The sequence below is a fragment of the Homalodisca vitripennis genome, chromosome 1 (genome assembly GCF_021130785.1).
Source record: "Homalodisca vitripennis isolate AUS2020 chromosome 1, UT_GWSS_2.1, whole genome shotgun sequence".
NCBI lineage: Eukaryota > Metazoa > Arthropoda > Insecta > Hemiptera > Cicadellidae > Homalodisca > Homalodisca vitripennis.
In genome coordinates, this window is record NC_060207.1 from 250,586,639 (window position 1) to 250,609,882 (window position 23,244).

Genomic DNA, 23,244 nt, shown 5'->3' on the forward strand with positions numbered 1-23,244 from the left:
AAGAATACACAGACTTTAACTTAAATATGTGGGCCAAAGTGGCAAGTGTCATCGAGAGTTCTTTTTACAAGGTAATGAGTAATTATGCCAATTTTTTGTTAAATATGTGGAATATGTAAGAGAGAGAGATGTTATACCAAACTAGGCAATAAATAATTTTCAGTTAAACAAGCAAAGAAAACAAACTCCAAAAACTTCACAATTACGCTGAATGTCAATGAACTTCACAATATTTCGTGCCACATGTATAAGCAAAAGTTAAAACTTTACAAAACGATCTACTCAGGATTTATCACAAGACCTTTCAACATCGTTAATGTTCGATTTTTATTAAGATAAATTGTACAAATATAATAAAAATATGGTACAGAAAGCTTTTTCCTTGAGATGTCGAAAGACCCATACAAAATTATTAAAGCAAAGTATAACGACTTTGATACAAGCGATTATCCAAAAACCAAAACTGTTTCAGCAGTTAAAATAAGAAAAATATCGTAAAAATCAAAGGCAAGCTAAATGGTAAAAATTGTACAATTTTTCGGTTTGGGGTCAAAATTGTACGTGTATAAATATCTTGAATAAAAATCCAGTAAACTGTAAGGGAGTCAGGTAAAGTTTTGTAGATAGAACATTAAATATGGACAGTTTAAATATATACTCATTAAAAAAAACTGGAGAATTTACACATATGACAGAGATAAGGAGATACTGACACCATTGCACAATCTAGCACTGTGCTCAAAAGATGACAAACGAGTTGTCTTAGAAAACCGATCAACACTTTACCATATGATTAAACAATTTAAGCAAATCTTATATTTTAGGCGTTTTAAAAAAAATAGTTAATTTTACTTGACAATTAAAAAAAAATTAATGATAACTTTTAAGACAATCGAAAAATCAATGAAAAAATCTTTTAATACTTCTAATTAAAAAAACTTCAAAATACAATCAAAAATTCTATGGGGGAATATTACCAAGACCTGCTTTATAGAAATCGCTTGCAAATATTTAACAGGAAATTACGAATGGTATAAATGAAAAAAATTCGAAAGGACATCATTTAGCGGGTGTATATTTCTAAACACAAAAATAAGAAGGTTATATAGACAAAACAGTAAAAACGTAGGAGGGTTTGGAAAAGGTATAAAAAAGCACCCTTTCAAAATCTGTTAGTGAAAAGAACAAAAGCGTTTTATTGTACGATATAGGTTACGAAGACATAAAAAAGCAAAAGTAATTTGTTCAATGTAAAAAAAAATTATTTTATTTATTATAGAAAAACTAAATTTCATAAACTCTCTCGAAAACGAGATTCCTTGCACATTTTCCGTTTTGTTCTTTATGGTGAAATTGCTTTAAAAGATTAATTATTTTAGTGAAAAACATGTTTTGACGGTTTTCTTTAAAAACACCATTATTTGTAATACAAACGTATTAAAAAAATGTTACAATTAAAAAAATCCTATACTCCCCTATTGATATTTTGTCTACAATAAAGAGAAGTATTCTTTTGAGATAACTATAAAAAGGGTGATTCATAGCATAAAAATATATTTTTAACACCGAAAATGCTGAAAAATCTATTATCGAAGAAGATGTAACAAAACTCAAAACGGACGGCTTGAAAGTTTTTTGAGAGTAATAAATTAATGTAATAGGGTCGATACTCGACAATAAATAGTAAAAATATAGTAATAATGTTCATATAAAGATTAAAACGAAGCCAAAATATAAAGATAAACATTCAGAAAAAAGTTGTTAGTAATTGTTTTTATTTGCGCAAAAAGACAAATTGTTTAACTAAAAATGAAACATACGGAAACAATTTTAATAATTGGTCTAGAGAAATCTTTTTATTTGATAAAATTAATAACACCTTCTATGAATATGAATAGAAGAAGTCATGAATTAAAAAAATTCACTATGTAAATGAAGGCTCAAAAGAAATTACAGTGTAAGAATATTAAGTGTAAAGAGTTGAAGGATTCTGAAGAATTTTCAAAAGATAACAATACAAAAGACTCAATATACTGTTATTATAAAGAACTTTATAGGTAAAGGATTATACAGTATAATATGGGCAAATTGACTATAGAAAAGATCAAATGTTATATTTGTAAAAAATTAGAATATTTCTGAATTTTAATAATTGAAATTATAGTAAAGATAAAAAGCACTCGTACTCTATATATTGTGCGAAGTGAATCTTATGCGAAAGCCAAAAGAGAGAGGGCTCATTGTGAATAAGGAAAAATTATACTATAACCATACTTATATCATTATTAGTTACAAAATCCTCAGAAAACATTTAGAAACAAAAATGTCATAATTCTACATTTGAATGAAATGTATTAATATTACCACCATGTAATTTAGATATTATATAAACCAGTCAAAGATTCTGTTATATTTGTAGTATAATGACTTCCGTTGTATGGAATGTTTAAAGATTATTTCCATTGCATATCAAGACTTATACTATTTGGATCACGATGCCTGAATAAGATTTTTCATTTTCTGGGTAACCTATTTCAAGTTCTTTCAATATTTTAGTATATCTATTTTTGAGCTATGATCACATAATAAGGATATTCCCACATATGATTATTTTTAATTAGGATGATTACATGTTGTTTCGGTTTATCAAGGACTTCACATACAAGACCTGTTTCCATGAGTTAAATTTTAACACTTTTTTGAAATTATTTCAGTTTATATATGGTTATTAATTGGTAACTGTTTTTTTTTTTTTCACCTTTTACTTTCTATTTTTTTTTTAATTTTGGTTTTGATTCGATACTCTCAAAATTTTCTAATTGAGGGTAAAATCTCTTTAGAATCACTTTAGTATGATTTTTGGTTATTTTTTATGATATGAAAATCAGTGAATAAGACCTAATTCACTGTTAAACTTTAGTTTTGTGTTTGAATATTTTCAAGTGGTTTATTTTATTACAACCTCGTGAAATATGTAATTAAATGCTAATTTATCATCAACATCGACATTAAATATGATGCTTGCTATGTATTTCCATATTCACAAATATTAGAAATACATACATACAGTTAGTCTCAGAGGAACTCCAATCCACCTCTTTGGCATTAAAATCGCCGCTAACAAAGACCCTCGACCTCAATGGAATCGATCATCCGACGAAAGGTCGTAAAATGGTTTTAATTTTGTGAGGTAGCCGGAGAAGAATTTGAAACCCCCCCGCTCCTCATCCAAACGATACCGTTACCCTAGCCGGTTACATGGAAAGGTACATTTCCTAGGTCTAGAATCCAAATTACTGCAGTGCCAGAAGGGTCTGAGAACCTCTTCGGAAAGCGAAGGTTTCTGACTTGCTCACTTAGTGCTTTTAAAGAGCAGCTCATAGTATTTGAAATCTGAATCTAGCAATTCCGAAATATCCAAGTTTTCTGCCATCATATTGTGAAAAATAACCACTTGTGTGTATGTCAAAGAATTAGCTACAAGTACGGAATGGTGGTTTAATTGCAAAAACCGATGAGAAACTTATAGATTATTCTGTAAATTCTGGTTATGGATACAAATTGTAAGGTGTAAACCTAGTTAATTCATACAATTTTCGTTTGTAGATATATTCAGATTTAGGGTATTATCCATTGAAAAAACTTCTAAAAAAGATATAAAATTTACAAACCATTTTATGCATCATGGTTTTAATAAAATACTAGATATAAAAGCCAAATATCTAATATCTGAAGAGACTTTTAGAAATGTATCTGGAAAAGATATTATTCCTTTAAATTTGATCGATAATATTGAAAAACTTTATTATAAAAATAAAATGAGATTCAAGATATTTGCTCATTCTTGACAGATGAGATGGTTTCCAATATAGATTATAAACATTAATTAAAAGCGAGTAACAAATTGAGGGAAAAAACATTAAATTTACTCCGATTTATACATTATTGAAGATTTCCTATTACTTGCAAATATTTTGGTGAATTTTGTATCAATTTGCTTTACTTGATATAAAATCGATGCTTGGGATGCGGTGTTTAAAATTTAAAAAAAATTAGCTGCAATGAATTAACCATTAAAACTTGTATTAGATGACAAAAAAAATGAATCAGAGGTCCAATCTCTTAATGTACAAAAAGACAAGTTTAGAGCAAACAAATATATTTGAAAACATTTATGAGAAAATACAAGATCGTTCTATATTGTACGTCAATTCAAAACAGTCTCTATGTTTGGGCACTGTCGCAAATTGCCGTATAATGAAATAAAGTGGGTGGATCTAAAAATGCATTCAAAATAAGAGTGGAAATCACAATGTTAGAACTTTCTGGAAAAAAATTAGATTATGTGTATATGCTAGATGTTGAACTAAAATATCCAGAAAATGTACATAAATATCGTAGAGATTTACTTCATGCTAGAGAACATTTTAGAAAAAACCATTGCACAATTTTTCTAAACAAAACATAATATGCCGTTCATTCCAGAAATTTGAATAATATTAAGTAGAACAGATGGTAATTATAAAATATGTGTATATAGTGATGGGTTTTACAAAAAATTCGTAAATGAAAGAATACACAGACTTTAACTTAAATATGTGGGCCAAAGTGGCAAGTGTCATCGAGAGTTCTTTTTACAAGGTAATGAGTAATTATGCCAATTTTTTGTTAAATATGTGGAATATGTAAGAGAGAGAGATGTTATACCAAACTAGGCAATAAATAATTTTCAGTTAAACAAGCAAAGAAAACAAACTCCAAAAACTTCACAATTACGCTGAATGTCAATGAACTTCACAATATTTCGTGCCACATGTATAAGCAAAAGTTAAAACTTTACAAAACGATCTACTCAGGATTTATCACAAGACCTTTCAACATCGTTAATGTTCGATTTTTATTAAGATAAATTGTACAAATATAATAAAAATATGGTACAGAAAGCTTTTTCCTTGAGATGTCGAAAGACCCATACAAAATTATTAAAGCAAAGTATAACGACTTTGATACAAGCGATTATCCAAAAACCAAAACTGTTTCAGCAGTTAAAATAAGAAAAATATCGTAAAAATCAAAGGCAAGCTAAATGGTAAAATTGTACAATTTTTCGGTTTGGGGTCAAAATTGTACGTGTATAAATATCTTGATAAAAATCCAGTAAACTGTAAGGGAGTCAGGTAAAGTTTTGTAGATAGAACATTAAATATGGACAGTTTAAATATATACTCATTAAAAAATACTGGAGAATTTACACATATGACAGAGATAAGGAGATACTGACACCATTGCACAATCTAGCACTGTGCTCAAAAGATGACAAACGAGTTGTCTTAGAAAACCGATCAACACTTTACCATATGATTAAACAAATTAAGCAAATCTTATATTTTAGGCGTTTTAAAAAAATAGTTAATTTTACTTGACAATTAAAAAAAAATTAATGATAACTTTTAAGACAATCGAAAAATCAATGAAAAAATCTTTTAATACTTCTAATTAAAAAAACTTCAAAATACAATCAAAAATTCTATGGGGAATATTACCAAGACCTGCTTTATAGAAATCGCTTGCAAATATTTAACAGGAAATTACGAATGGTATAAATGAAAAAATTCGAAAGGACATCATTTAGCGGGTGTATATTTCTATACACAAAATAAGAAGGTTATATAGACAAAACAGTAAAAACGTAGGAGGGTTTGGAAAAGGTATAAAAAAGCACCCTTTCAAAATCTGTTAGTGAAAAGAACAAAAGCGTTTATTGTACGATATAGGTTACGAAGACATAAAAAAGCAAAAGTAATTTGTTCAATGTAAAAAAAATTATTTTATTTATTATAGAAAAACTAAATTTCATAAAATCTCTCGAAAACGAGATTCCTTGCACATTTTCCGTTTTGTTCTTTATGGTGAAATTGCTTTAAAGATTAATTATTTTAGTGAAAAACATGTTTTGACGGTTTTCTTTAAAACACCATTATTTGTAATACAAACGTATTAAAAAAAATGTTACAATTAAAAAAATCCTATACTCCCCTATTGATATTTTGTCTACAATAAAGAGAAGTATTCTTTTGAGATAACTATAAAAAGGGTGATTCTTAGCATAAAAAATATTTTTAACACCGAAAATGCTGAAAAATCTATTATCGTAGAAAGATGTAACAAAACTCAAAACGACGGCTTGAAAGTTTTTTGAGAGTAATAAATTAATGTAATAGGGTCGATACTCGACAATAAATAGTAAAAATATAGTAATAATGTTCATATAAAGATTAAAACGAAGCCAAAATATAAAGATAAACATTCAGAAAAAAGTTGTTAGTAATTGTTTTTATTTGCGCAAAAAGACAAATTGTTTAACTAAAAATGAAACATACGAAACAATTTTAATAATTGGTCTAGAGAAATCTTTTTATTTGATAAAATTAATAACACCTTCTATGAATATGAATAGAAGAAGTCATGAATTAAAAAATTCACTATGTAAATGAAGGCTCAAAAGAAATTACAGTGTAAGAATATTAAGTGTAAAGAGTTGAAGGATTCTGAAGAATTTTCAAAAGATAACAATACAAAAGACTCAATATACTGTTATTATAAAGAACTTTATAGGTAAAGGATTATACAGTATAATATGGGCAAATTGACAATAGAAAAGATCAAATGTTATATTTGTAAAAAATTAGAATATTTCTGAATTTAATAATTGAAATTATAGTAAAGATAAAAAGCACTCGTACTCTATATATTGTGCGAAGTGAATCTTATGCGAAAGCCAAAAGAGAGAGGCTCATTGTGAATAAGGAAAAATTATACTATAACCATACTTATATCATTATTAGTTACAAAATCCTCAGAAACATTTAGAAACAAAATGTCATAATTCTACATTTGAATGAAATGTATTAATATTACCACCATGTAATTTAGATATTATATAAACCAGTCAAAGATTCTGTTATATTTGTAGTATAATGACTTCCGTTGTATGGAATGTTTAAAGATTATTTCCATTGCATATCAAGACTTATACTATTTGGATCACGATGCCTGAATAAGATTTTCATTTCTGGGTAACCTATTTCAAGTTCTTTCAATATTTTAGTATATCTATTTTTGAGCTATGATCACATAATAAGGATATTCCCACATATGATTATTTTTAATTAGGATGATTACATGTTGTTTCGGTTTATCAAGGACTTCACATACAAGACCTGTTTCCATGAGTTAAATTTTTACACTTTTTTGAAATTATTTCAGTTTATATATGGTTATTAATTGGTAACTGTTTTTTTTTTCACCTTTTACTTTCTATTTTTTTTTTAATTTTGGTTTTGATTCGATACTCTCAAAATTTTCTAATTGAGGGTAAAATCTCTTTAGAATCACTTTAGAATGATTTTTGGTTATTTTTTATGATATGAAAATCAGTGAATAGAGACCTAATTCACTGTTAAACTTTAGTTTGTGTTTGAATATTTTCAAGTGGTTTATTTATTACAACCTCGTGAAATATGTAATTAAATGCTAATTTATCATCAACATCGACATTAAATATGATGCTTGCTATGTATTTCCATATTCACAAATATTAGAAATACATACATACAGTTAGTCTCAGAGGAACTCCAATCCACCTCTTTGGCATTAAAATCGCCGCTAACAATGACCCTCGACCTCAATGGAATCGATCATCCGACGAAAGGTCGTAATGGATTAATTTTGTGAGGTAGCCGGAGAAGAATTTGAAACCCCCGCTCCTCATCCAAACGATACCGTTACCCTAGCCGGTTACATGGAAAGGTACATTTCCTAGGTCTAGAATCCAAATTACTGCAGTGCCAGAAGGGTCTGAGAACCTCTTCGGAAAGCGAAGGTTCTGACTTGCTCACTTAGAAGTAAGATGTGAAAGCCTCGCTCAGAGGCAAACCGATACAGCAGATCGTTTGCTGTTTTGATCCTCTGCATAATCTATTGAAAAACTCTTTTAATTTCTTCTTAGACCTGAGCTACTGTAGCGCTTGTTTATACGCCCCGCAGTGACTACACCTAGCGTAATGTCCCACGTTTGTCCTTCAAACCGGCTTCAGAACACAGAACACAAGACTCAGTGGCTGTGCAGTTACTGTCCTCGTGGTCCTGACCATCGTCCTGTCGAGACCGCTGCCACACAGATTGGTTACACGACCAAATCGCTAGCATTTAAAACACTTTTAAGCTCGAGACCATGAGCTTTTCGTGTACGCGATAACTGATCTACCTCTGGTACCCAGAGTAAAAATTACCAACTTCTCTCCACGAGAACTGACCTTCGAAAAGAAAGTCTTTACTTCTATGACGTCACCAAGGACAAATTTTATAGCATTGTCGACCTCCGCCTCGATCTCGGGTTAATCCAGGTCCCTCACTTCCAGCATCGGCTTGGGTTTCTACGACGCAGACTGTCGCTTTAGAACCCACAATAGATTGGAGGTCGCTGCTGAAAGCGGACTTACTCCCGGTGGCTTCCCCAAAAGAACATAAAATCGCCTCCACGAGTATTTATAAGTCCCTTGATTATGGTACCGATCTTAGCAAGCTTCGCCTTCTGGCGGATTTCTCCTACATCGGAGTAGGATTTACCCTCCGACGGTCTGACTAAAAGCGTTCGGACACTTCCTGAGGGACTTATTCGGAGGTTTCTTCTTCTCCCTTTTTCCAGTTGAATCTTAAGTTTGCTGGGGAGATGTTTTTTCTTGGACTTCCGACGACCTTGTACCAAATATCGGTGTTCTTTAGTCTGCATACTAAAATTGTAATATATTCTTTTTTCCTTTTAGGATTAAAAATTAGTTAATATTATATTTATAACAATTAATTATATTAAGAGTTTAGTTTTTCTAATTATTTAAATTTTCTAAAAGGTGATGAAGTACGTGAAACAAACTTTATCATTACATTGTATCAAGTTATATAAATTAGGCTACAATGAGAAGTTTTTTTTATATACAAAACATAAATATATTAGGAAGCTAATTTTGTTCCGCCAGTAAAACAAATTATAGTTCAAACGAAATTATGTTTTATAACGATAATGAAGTAAACTATGCGATGTTTGAATAGACTACGAATAATGTAATAGTTATAAATTCAAACAAAGTAACAAACTCAAAATCCGCTCTGCCATTTTAGAAGCTGATACTACGTTTACTAAGGAAACACTGTAGGTCTGTGAACTGTTTTAACAGCCGTTTCAATTAACGCTCTAAGCATCTAATAATATTTGCTTTTAGGCTAAGTCTTGCCATATTGAATCTTGGTTTCCAATTTAGAGGAAATCTGTTTTGATACCTTACCCACTCTAACAAGAGTGCTTTTCAATCATCTATTTTATTTTATATAAAACAATATATTTAAAGTGTCCCTATAATATGGGTACTGGTGATAAAATGATCACAATATACTTGAAGATATTTGGAATGTCTGTCATGTCAACTTAGATCATGGCTTGACTAATTATCGCTTAAATAATTGTATAACTTAGACAACTAACTAAAACATTTTTATAAATCATAGTAAAACAAATAATGTAGGCATTGTTCATTTAACTACATTAGCGTGATAATCGTGAGAGATTCGATTAATGAACCACAAATGTACTTTTTACAGGGATATCGTTTAATCATATTATATGTAGTATAGTTATAGCTATTTTAAAAAGCTACTACATAAATTGTCTACATAACTTTTGAGTATCACATTTAACGCGCTTTTAAATAAACATATTATTTCACACGGAATATGCAGAATTATAAAAATCGTATTTCTGTCGTTGATATGGGTATCCGGTACTTCTAAATTTTTAAAAATATCAGTCTTTCTTAGTTGTCTTTTGACAGAAGTAGGCTTCTCAGAGGTATGCATGAATATTTTATCGATCGGGAAAGAAGGAAAAAACAAGACCAATTACCAAATTACAATGGGCAAAAATAAAACTTATAGTAATTAGTGGATAATGTTAAAAGACGATTTACAGAACTCAGTTAGTGTTTGCATTGTTCAATATGCTGTCGATACAAGTGTTGCTGTAAATGCTGAATCAGAAACTGCAATCAACCAGAAAAGTTCCTTATTTATGAATAACCATAGTATTTGTTTCCAAAAAATGCCTTGTTTTTGAATACAAATAAACTTAAAATATTGCATTTTGGTGTAAGGACCCAGTTTCGATGCCGCTATCCCGAATATAATTTCCAAGATGAAGTCAAATGTCGTCAGTTTATTGTGACTTCATATCGATTCAAATTTAAATTGGAACCATCACATAAACGTTCTTTGGCATAAAATCAGCTGTTTTCTATATTCTTTCAGGTACTTATCCACCTTCCTTTACAAAACATTTTGTTTATAGGCCTACACATAATTAATAAATACGACAATATCTATATTCCTCACCGATTAATAAAAGGGAAACTAATTATTAATACTCGTCAAACTGCCAATGTTTAAGCTTTGAGTTAGTTATACATATAAGGAGGAAGACGTATTAAATTACAGTAGATCTAAAACGTTTTATGAGGTATTAAACTTACAATTCGTAAGGTCTGCAACAATACGTGTATTAACCTTTGCATGCCCTGAGCGATAAAGACGGATGCTGTCCGAGATATGACCTTCACGAGCAACAAAGAAAAATACCTAGATACTACATAACACAGTATTGATAATTTAAATGTCTTGTAGCCGTTTTCCCCAAGATTGGTGTCAGGCGGTTGTTAAGGCATCGTTATCAATGTATGAGATCTCGTTTGGCTCAATATTTAAATTGCCAGTACATAATCCTGAGTAGCAAAACCAAAAATATGTTAGTATTATCCTACAAAATTTATCATAACACACAAACTCTCGTTAAGTTATTATTACAAAAAAGAGTTAGATATAACATTTTGTTAATGATTTAATACGTAGAATAACTGTAACTGTTATACATTTACATTTCATAAATATATAATACATTACAAAAGTATATTTGTTAATTATTTTTATAATAAAAAAGTTATTGACTACACAATATCCTAGTAATATTATAAATGCGAAAGTGCATTTGTTTGTTTTTTGCTTTCACATGCAAAATTTTAAACTTATTGCATTGAAATTTACATGGACATGCTAATTGTCCCTGGGATGAATATAGGGCTAATCTGATTTCGGAAATCCCTTTAGGCTACGCCCAACTGGTCTCCATATCAGCAAAAAACTCATCTTGGCCTTTAAAGTTATGTAATATGAAAGAGCCTGTTAAATATAATCACTCTGTGTAAACATTTTATTATGACAGTTTGACCGTATACTTAATTGATTTACCATTATTTTTAATTTGATTTCATTATTATAGAGTAAAGGCATAACAAATTTAAAAACACTTCTTATTTCACCATCATGGCAAAAGGTCAATCCAACTAACATATTTAAGATTTTACCTACTGTGGATGTAGACCTACTAAATTTGAAATACGTATATGGAAGGTATAGAATTAGGTTCCCTTAGACATTGTGAGTACATGTGGAATCCTAAAGCGATAAATGAGACATTAAATTAAATTCTAATGAAAAAAGTCATCGAGGGGACACCGCATCTATTTGTCACTGATGATATATACAATACTGATATAATTACTAAGTTTGACTGAAAAAATAGTATGATATTGCAAACATTTCGAACCTAGAACATGTTCTTTACTGCATTATGTATCATATTTACTTATATATGACAACTGATATAGTGTAAGTATTGAAATGTGTTATTGATGGTTTTTTTTAGTTTAAAATTTTCAATAATAAGATATCTATCCATAAAATTTATAAAATTGCAATGTTTTGTATCCGAACTTATAAATAATATATATATTTATTTATATACTGTATATATTGAGGGGCAAAATAGCATCCTCAAAAGTTGCGTTGGAAATAATTAATTTAACTAGAAGTGAAAAACCTAAAATAATAATTACTCTTCCAGTAACAAATACAAGAAATGGTCGGTCACCTCTCTGATTAATGAGTATAACTAATACATTTTAAAAATCAAAGGACCCTATCGTATTACACCACAAGAGCTTTCACTATTCTTAGTGAAACTTTCTAGCTTTCTAGCTATGAACTTCGACTCTGGAGTTCCTCTAGATTCATCTAACATAAGTCAAGTATTTCTGAAATCGTGGGAGCAATTCATTAAAATACACGGAACAACGTGATTTCAGAATAACCCGGGAATATTTTCTAAAATCATATATTTTTAGATTATTATAATATTACACGTAGTTGCTATGAATTGAACGTAAATATGTATTGTACAATTTGCTATTCAACCATCAATTTTTGTCATTTTGCTTTATATGAGTGTGTTGATTACAAATGATTAAGAGCCAATATGTTTAATAGTGGGAGAAAAGGAAATTTCAATACATTTTAAAGTACCCATTTGTTTAGACTTGAATATGATTGCAATTGGTACATTACTAATGCTCTTAAATAATAAAACATTCAAGGAAGTGTACAAATGGATTATTAAAGATAAAAAGGATTGGACAAAGAACTATAGAGTATTTACCGTGTTACCAACTGCCGCACTTTGAAGTTGTAAAAAGATATTAGTAACGATACATTTTACTCAGAACTAAGCGTATAAAAAAAAACATAAACAAAATTAGTAATGAAGAAATTGAGACTTATGTAACGGAATACGAATGTGATCGACTAATGTAATTAAACATTACATTTGCCACGGGTTAAAGCAAATTAAGTGAACACATGACATGTTATTATATATGTTTCAAATTTTCGTAATGAATTATATTCCTACTAATTATTACATGATAAATATATGACATCAAAAATATATGTCATTCACATAATTATATCGCTATTATTTACCTGATTTTAAGAGATATATCACGGTTAACTGCATATTGGCTGGTAATATAAGTATTTTATAGAACGTCCTATGTCTTATTTCTGAGATTACAATTAAAATTATTTAATTTTTCCTAAAGGTATCAACTGTTTATATCACGGAAATTACTCGTTTTAAATGTAATATTTTTTTATTGCAAGGTTTTGATAACTTCACACAATGAAATATTTCAAGTGAACGTAAATGAATTATTTTTGTAATCCCTAGGTGTTATTCAAATTTATTATGGAAATTGTGGGTTTTTAAGTGATATTTCAGTCATTTTTAATTTAGCACAAATGCACGAAAGACTTATATTTCATATTTTTATATGAGAGAATTAGAAGAATCTTTTCCAGATTTTAATGTAATTTATATTTTATTCATTCAAGTATACTTAATTTCATAGTGCTGAGCTTAAAAAACGAATATGGATAAATACGATTTAATAGGATATTAAATATAAGCTATCCATGCCTTATGTAATAACAATATCATGATTTTTGCCCAATGGATTCGTCAACAAAATTATTGTCTGCTGTAAAATTTTCATTTCTTGTTCACATATTGAAATAGTTACTTCCTACAAGAATAAACAGTTTTAACCCATGCCAATTGTAGGTCCTGCGTGGCAGGTTTCTAGTAAAACTCTCAACGGACAAGATCCGGCCTGCAGAGCGACGCCAAATGGACAGTTCTTTGTCATTTTCTGTTTCAATAAACAAGTAATAAAGGTAAATTTAACATTAAATTTAGATATTTAAAACTTTCAAGATATTTTAAAACGAGTATTGGACTTATTGTACAGAAAATAAAAAAAATAATAATTGTAAGTCTTTAACTATCATACATTACAACGATAATACTTCTATATTATATTAAAAAATGGCTGCCCCGGTCATAAAAAAGTAAAATTCCCTTTGCTGTTTTGCTTGATTTGAAGATAATACGCATTTTCAGATTTTACTAAACCATCTAACCTAACAAAGAATCTTCATCACACGTATTGGTACATTACTGAAAGACATGATTTGATTAGTTTTAACAATATAATTTCCTTATTAACTACTATTTATTGCTTATTTTTCCTTTGCTTTTGTGAGAATGGCTACCAAAAAACCATCATAACAGGAGTTACTTTTGGACAATAAAATGAAAATATGTTGACGACATTCATTAAAGTTATATAGGTAATGGAGATAGAGTATCATACTAAAATTCTTTTAGGTAAACTCGTTCGACAATTACAGAGAAGTAGATATCGGATTTTGTTTATTATCAAATGAGATGGGAAGTTTCACTATATGCTCGGCTATTAATACCATAGTCTACTTATAACACTACGTTCTACTACGTAATAAGATCGTCTATGTTTAGTTTTTATACGAAAGTGGTTTCTTATATTTTCTATTATTACATGTATTTGTTTTCTAGCATCTTACCCTTTTTTCTAGATGTCCATTAACTGAGTAATTATTTTATTTAGTTTCCTTCACAACAGTACAGTAACAGAATTAACAATAATTGAAGGTTACATAGAAACCTATTTAAACAATAATATATTACCAAACTCGAAATGTTATATACAAGAAATATTAATTTTTTTAATTTTGTAGGCAGTGCAGATATCTTGTTTTTATTTATCATGAGCAGGCTACATCTTTTTCAAAAAATCTAAATACAGTCATCAGTTGAGTATACATTTTTCAAATTGGTATAAATCTATACGTAACTCATAATTTATATCTAGGTACTCTTATTTTATAGTCAATATTATCAAATTCCACTTTACCACGAAGCAAATAATGTTTATAAATATGTGATGTAAATTATATCTCTGTTTTGCTAAGTGGTTTGACCATAGATCAACCGTAACAGACGATATTATACTTGACTAGTGTATTTTTAATACCAAATTTTGGTGGATATGTTTTTTGATGATATATAGATATGTTTATATACTATTGCTAACTGCATAGAGATTATTGTATTGCAGAACTATATAGATTATATTGTAACTTTCTGTATCATTTACCGCGTGCAACAATTGTATTGTTAGAACCGACGATTAGTTATAGGCAAAATCATTGCCTTCTTTAGCAGTAATTTAATAATAAAACAATAAATGCTAATTTTCATATTAAAAACAACATTTAATATGAAACAACAACAAGGCAATGATATATTTTAAAATTTAAATAAAACATTTTTCAACAGAAACAATATGCCTTATCAAATATTTTATTGAAAGTAATATATTTGTATATCAGATTACATTTTAGTTTAATTTTAAATATTAAATGTTAAAAAAAGAATATTTCGTACACCGCATAGGATAGAGAGAATTCACTGCAGGGTTAAATGGTTGCGTCTGAGATAATTCCAATACCTACAATATTTGTCAATCAGCATACCCTCTAGAATACTAATAAGTTTAAGGCTCTAAAACCGTTTGCGTTTATAACATGAATGCGTTTATAACATGAACCTCAGTGTTAGATTCATTTATTTCATATAAACGTTTAAATTTTAAAATAAATAGTACAATTTCACAAAGGATCTTCACAAAGAACATGACAAATAAATAATTGTTATAGCGGTTTCAAAAAGAGAAGGTTCTACAATTTAGCTGTTTATATGTAAATTATTATTTCCCACCGATTTATCCGGAACTACTGAACTGATTTTATTAAATCTTATTTACCTGCCCCATTTTGAGGCACTTAAATGTATTTGTATTCGAGAATTATCTAACCAAGCAATGAAGATAGAAAGTTTTACACGTAACACCATGCAGAAAATCCAAAATATTGCGGAGATGCCATTTTCTTGAAATTACCACAAGTTACAACAAAAATACCAGGTAACATAACTCTTCATGCTTATCTTTGAAATGACATCCTCATTGGAGGGTGAAACCAGCTTAATAAATTACTCTCCTTGGGGGACTGGAATCCTCTTTGGCATTAGCCACTTTCCCAGATGGGATCGAGGGTGATGTACCCTACTTGTCTTCTGCTGCAAATTCTAAGGGAGAGGCAAGGCAAGATGAGGATGCTAACTTTCCCTGTCACTATTAAAGTGACTAGGATAGAAAACTGTCCTCGTCTTGGTTTGGTCCTGAAATAGAGAGTATTCCCAAATCCCTCACTTTCCCGATTTCCACCCCTCCCCCACACTCTACGCACAAACCCAGACTAACGAGCTATGTGTCCCGTGTTACTGTGGGTATATTCAGTGTCTTCAACGGAGTCTTCTGGGAACCCAGTCGGAAATACCCTTGCTATTCGGGTCACTGGTTAGATGGAATGCAAACACCCGATTCTCGTGGCAACAGAATAGAGAATGAACAAATAAAAAAAGCAAATCCGAAACTCGAGATGTTGGTGGAAGTCAAGTAAAATAACTATCGACTAAGCAACTAAGAGTGTATGAAATGACCCCAATGAAGGAGGACATACTTCTCTTGTTAAAAGGCAAAGTTCGGCCAGAAGATTAAAAAAAGAGGGCGGGATGTTTGCGGCCTCTAGAGGCGAACAACGAAAGCGGAGGATTAATGAGGCTCTCGTGAGCTGATAATCGCCCTGAAAAAAGGCAGAATAGTTGGGATATGAAAAACTAAACTCTGGTAAAACCTGGTAAACTCCAAACTATGCAGGTGTTAAGAGGCCGTGATATGAAGCCGACACCTGAAGAGCAAGCTAAGAGAGGGTAACGATGGAGGTGTCGCCAAGGAGACACCCGAGAAGTATTTCGAAAAGATCTCCGTGGAAAAGCTGGCTATTGTACGACTCGAATACATGAAGTTAAGCTATGTATGGAGGAGGCCAAAAACCTAGATAAAGTGTTGGGCACACTCGCATTCAAGGACAAAGCATTAGGATGTCCAGCTGCTATGTTGAAGGTGGAGCAATAGTGGTCGGCCGTGTCAACACAGAAACCAAGGAGTGCCTGGAGAAGCAGGTTCAGAAGCTTTGAAGGAATTCAGCTCAAAAAGGACCCAGCCTAAAGCCTGGACAAGTTTCTTAAGGATTAAACCTTTATTCCCAAGGAAATTGAGGTGGATAGCAAGCAGGAGCTGTAGGAAGCCCTAAAACAATGACATTGAAGCAAATCAATGGCAAAAAGCACTAACGGCCTACTCCTGGTCCTGCACGTTGACAAAAGCTCCCTGAAAAAGCTGAAGGGTCTAGCAATACGAGCATTTCTGGGCAGCGACAGGATCACCTTTTAGCTACTGGGAGGGAACGATTAATAGAGGATTGCCGGGGTACTCCAGATAAAACTCACCACGCCAGAGCAACTACGGCAATGCTCTGCCAGAGGATCTTGGCTGACGATATAGGCGTGGTCCTAATCCAAGAACCATGGACTGTTGGAAGCCGAGTGATTGGGATGATCACCACTAAAGATTAGTTGATTTATGATTCTGTCAGTAACAAAATCAAATCACCAATAATGGCACAAATGTGTTCCAGAGACGTAGCCATGACAGAGGTTTACTTGCAGACATGTGATGGCAACATCAGAATCCTGTTTGCAGTGGTTTACCTCCCATTTGATTCTCCAGAACAATCGCCAACTGTGGAGAACATTCAGATGGTGGAGCTCTGAATCCTTACCAGAAGGCTCCTGATTTTAGTGATGCGAATGCACACTGCTTTGTGAAGCAGGAACATGTACAATCAGTGTGAGTGCCTCTTGGGTTTTATAGTAGACTCTAACTCGGTTATCATAATTCAAGGCCACGGCCTTTGTACCAAGACGAGTTACAGGCGTAAGAGGAGAAATCTTAGATATAACTCTGGCTAGCAACTGTATTGCGACTAAAGTCTTAGGCTAGAGTGAGCTAGATGAAGCATCTTCTTTAATGCTGAACTAAGAAGTATCTACGAGTCGAACCGAATAATAGAATGAAACAGACATTTGGAATACATAATCAGCTGATCTCAGAGTAAATTGGTGATGATAAGACGTTGGTAGGATGCACATGGGAGCTTAGACTCGACATTTCACATGGGCTATACATCAGAGACCTTAGACCGATACTGGTGTATGGCTCATTGGTATGGTAGCCAAAAGTTCAAGGCTGCATACAGACTGCAGTGCAATGGGAACTGGCATCATCGCTAAGCTATAAGCACTCTAATATCTCTGATATTCTCAAACTGAACATTCTAGATATTATGCCTGTATGAATTTCAAAGGTTAAGGACAGGGATTAAACCTTTTCAAGTCAACATTTATGAAACAGAGGAATAGTTAAACGGAGAGCCTACAGACTAGAGCTAGCTTTAGCTTTAACCTGGGTGGACTGGCAACTGTCTTTCAGACTGAATTTACAGCAATAGCGGATATTGCGAGAATTAATTTGACTGCAAAGGTAAGACTAACTCGGACAGAAGGGCTGCTCTGGAGGACTTGGTCAACCATGCCTGTATTTCAACGACAGTATGGGAATGCGATATGGTCCTGAAACTACTGGTGAAAACTAATAAACTTAATCTAACATGGATGCCTGGGCATAGAGGAATCACAAGTAATAAAGGGGCAGACAGTTGTGCTAACTTAGGAGCCAATTGTCCTCTTATTAGTCTTGAACCAACGAATGGAGTTTCGTATAACTTAGCAAGCAACTCCGTTAACAAGTGTGTGTTAAATAAACACCGACAACATTGGAGGAGAACTGAGGGGAACGTACAAGCAAGCGGGTTTCTCAATGTAACATCAAAGAACATTGCAGCAGATGCCCTCAGAATGACTATAATGAAGATTCGTAAAATGAATGGTTTTATTACAGGTCATTGGATATTCCGAGGCCGCCTGAACAGAATAGGTATTCCGGTTCAGGAAACACTGTGCAAAAATGTAGCGAGGCTGATGCAACAGCTGACCATGTCATATTTGACTGTCCAACATTACAGAGCAAACGCTCAAGTGCCCTAAGTTTTCTTAGGTACACTGAGAGGGGTTGCAACAGGCAAGCACTGTTCAGATCTCATGAAAAGGCCTGGGATTTGATACATATTAAACCTGGACGGTGCACAATAAGCCGCATGGCGGAGAAGCAATTACTAGGCCCAGGAAACCTGGCCCTCTGTTAACAAACCTTACTTTACAATTTTATGAGAAGTTTCCTAGTCACAATATAGCTCTAAAATAGTCCATTAGGAGTCATTTGAAACATTAGATGAATAAATATAATGGAAAAATACTAAGACTTAGTTTTCTCCTAATTTCCATAAAATACGTCGAAGTCGATAACGAAAATATTGCTGTTCATTGTAGGTCTAGGTGACAATCCTATTTAATGAAATGTAAAAACTACGTACTGAAGCAGTGGGGACGGATTGAGTGCAGATATTGGAATTTCTAAATATAACAAAAATGACCCCACAGTTGCCGAAAGAAGTGATCTATTATGCATTGCAGCGACAGAAATTTGATTGTCGTTTAGAACATTCCAAATATAATACAAGCTACTCTGAGTTGCAGTGAGAAATTTCGTAGTCTACAAGAAGGTTTTAGCTAATAGAAGATCTTTCAAGTGTGACATTAACAAAGGAGATTTTCCAAATGAGACTAATACACCTTTAATACATTATTAGTATACTTTAAACTCTATCTAGTGAGAAATAAAATACAAAAAGCAATGTCTTCATAACGTTTTGTTTATGAAGATATATTATTGAGATTTGAAATCCATCCTTGGAATACTAGTTAGCATTGCATCCATACAATTTATTGTTTTAACATGTGAGATTTTTCAATTTAAATGTTTAAAATTACTTCTATTTTTGCGTCTAACTCAAGAGATTTATCACATTTTTCTATTAATCATGTCAGCGTTTTTTGTATTAATATTATTTTTATTGATAATTAATATAATATCTATAGTTAAGCTCATATCCTAACTTATAACAAAACAATATTGCTTATCAGAAGATTTAATGTCTGTTAAATGTAAATACAGGAAGCTAATTCCTACTATGCCAATTCCTATTTCTATATTGTAAGCTTGGTGTCACTAAAATGTATAGAACAAGTTCATTTCTCAGATCCTTCTAAAGGTAGAAGACTATATGTGAAAATCCTATAAGGGATGGATAAAAGCAGAACTAATCAGTAACAAGTTATCATCCGAGTATTAAGCAGGTTAGTTTACGCTACAATCTATTCTTCTCACGGAGAAAATATGAGAATCAAGTGATTAAGAATTATAATGAACATTGAAGTTTCAGCACTATAAATATGAACATATCTCTAGTACTGAAATTAGAAGTATTAATAACATAATGCCGACTGTTAAGTAGAAAACCAAAGGTTAATCTATATAAATGCTGACGATACCGAGGTATGCATTTTGGTGAAGATAATATGAATTAAAGCATGAAACAACTATAACTTACTGTTAAATTTAATAAATGTAACACATGAGTTGTAAAAAATCACTAAGCGACTTATAACTCATCCTCAATACAAACATACAAACACTTGAAACAAGAAGAACTATAGGGAGTACAGACGGAGCGCTTTAGCTACATTGTGCAGCCAAGACACTGTCATATTTATTACGACCGCGTACCATTGTAAGGTTCAGTTCTTTACTGGGTGTAACTTTATCTGAACCTGTAATGCTGAGTACTTTGTTTCTTACGTTATACTCGTTTATTTATTCACTTTGTTTTCACCAGGCAGTGCTCTAATCAATATTGACTCTGGCCATTCCATGAAAAATTTCCAATGGATAAGATAACTTACAATACGTTCTTACTCTCCTTCAAATATTAGCCATCTGTGGTGCAGAAAATATATACGTGTTTCTTGGCGTTAGTGCTATCAAAATTATAGCAGATAAAGCATAAATGCATAAATTACATTGTGGCATTGCCAATACATTTAAAGGTAATCGGATATTATCAGTATAATATCCGATAATCCTAATCCTAATCAGTATTTGGTACGAAAATACTGATATAATTCCTTGACTGAACATTAATTGGGAAAAAAGAACAAACACTGATGTGTGAGGTTTGAAGATATCTATAACTTAAATAAACTAATACCAGAAGGTCAAATAAATGAAGCGAGTTGGGTGGTATGTAAATTAAGGATACATTTCATTTAATGGAAAAAGATATAATCAGCCTTAATATTATTATTAAATCGGATTACTGTGAAATGCGGAAGTTTTTCTTCATGTAAAACTCCTCTGGCTTATAGATAATTTCTTGTTCATTCGCACTCAAATAAATACATTGACGTGCATGGCATCTTCGCAAGGGCCAATTTTGGTTGATGAATAATAAATGACGATACTAATATAAATTATTTTAAATTAATTAATTAATTTAATTATTTTAAATGAACACACATTTACTTTAAAACTACATATACATCCGAATAACGTGTTATTCGTATTGTTATAAGTATTAAATTAGGATTATTAGGGCAATGTTTTAGTTACTAAATACTAATTTATTGCTCAGATTTAAATTTTTTTAATTAATAACTCACTCTTTTTTTATATATGAATTTCTTTACGAGACTAATTTATCCTCTGAATATTTATACAGCAGATTGAATCTAATGTTTTTTAATTTCTATTTTATTACTAGCAGTTAGCCGCGGCTTCACAGGCATATTTTTGCAGTTGTTAACTTATTATGTTAACAATTGTAATATAGTGATGTTAAATATTAATTTATAGTAAAAATACAAATAATACTCACATACTCCCTCGTGTAGAGAATCACTAAGGTTAAAAGGAATTCTGTTAATTGCATCCAGCTCTTCAGGACACAGTAAATGGTAATTTGACGGTAAGCTGGCGGCACTGTAACTAAGTTTTGTAATAAAGGGTAACTGTTAGCTAGATGCAATTAGGTGGAGTTTTATATATCCTTTTATGAGATATATATTTGCATTATGTTTAAAATCCACTGATTAACAAAAAGTGTTTGTGGTAAAAGCATTAGCTAGAATCATTTGCAATACTATCAAATGATTCACAATTTGAGACATACTGTCCGTAATTTTCTAAATGTGGTTTATTTATAATGTAACAAATACAGCTGAAACAATCGTGTTATAAATAATAAGAAAATTTCAACTATAGTAAAAAGTCCAAAAACAATAGTTAATGATGAAACACAACTTAGAACCGTTTTTATTTACATAATAATTGTGTTGTACTACTACTGTACAAATTACTGAGTTTCGATTGGGATTTTAATAATTAAATAAAATTTTTTGGTACAATAAATAAACAAGTTAATTTATAATTTGTTACTGTCCAAAGAAGTATACTTAGCGGAGAGAGGATAAAATAAGTGTCTGCATTATGTTCTTCCTTAACTGTTAAGTTTACAAAAATGTTTATAAGCACGAGAGAATATACCGTGTTCATTCTTGCAGTACGAAAAGTAAGTTTAAACGAATATTACAGCAATCAGTACTAGAGAGACACCTGGTGCCATACACGTGGAGTTCACATGGCAAAGGGAAGTTTACATTGCAAAATAGTTTTATTATTTATATTCCCCCGTTTTCTGCTTAATTTTAAACCATTTATTAACTTTAAGTATTTAATAGTAATCATTAAAACACTGTCAATAATTCCTTATACAATATAAGGAATATATGCCCTATACTATATACCTAAATATTGGGGTTATGTATTCCCTATGAAATAAAACATTATAGCGCAGAATCCATTAAACTGAACTCATAAAATATGCAAGCTTATCTTTCCAGCAAACATAAATGAAATTTCTGAAATTATGAATAACGGTAAAAGTAATAATGTGGGTTTAAGTCAACTGAAAACATTTGATGATTGGGAAATACTAACAAATCTACAGAATGGTGATAATTTATTTCATTTGAATACAGATTTTCCCATATAAAACAACATATCACGGAAGGCACACTTATCAGTTATAAGTAAAATTTATGTGCTTTAGATCGATTGTCATTGTTCTGTCAACACATCTGTCATTTTTATGGATGAAGTAGTATGTATTACTGGTGTTTTATTCTATGCTACCCGATGTGAAATAAGTATTGAAAGGTTTATAAACATTATAAACCACTAATACAAATTAGAAATCCTTCATATTCCGGCAAACGTCTATGCACCACTATAGGGCGAATTTCTGAAATGTTAATTCCTCCTTGAACTCTAAACATACCCTTGCCCGGTGTTGGAATTCATAAAATCTGGACGTAGAACAGTTAAGGGGATAAAATGTTATAAGACTATTTCTCCAAAATGTTAATAATCTAAGAAAATATTTCGGACATAC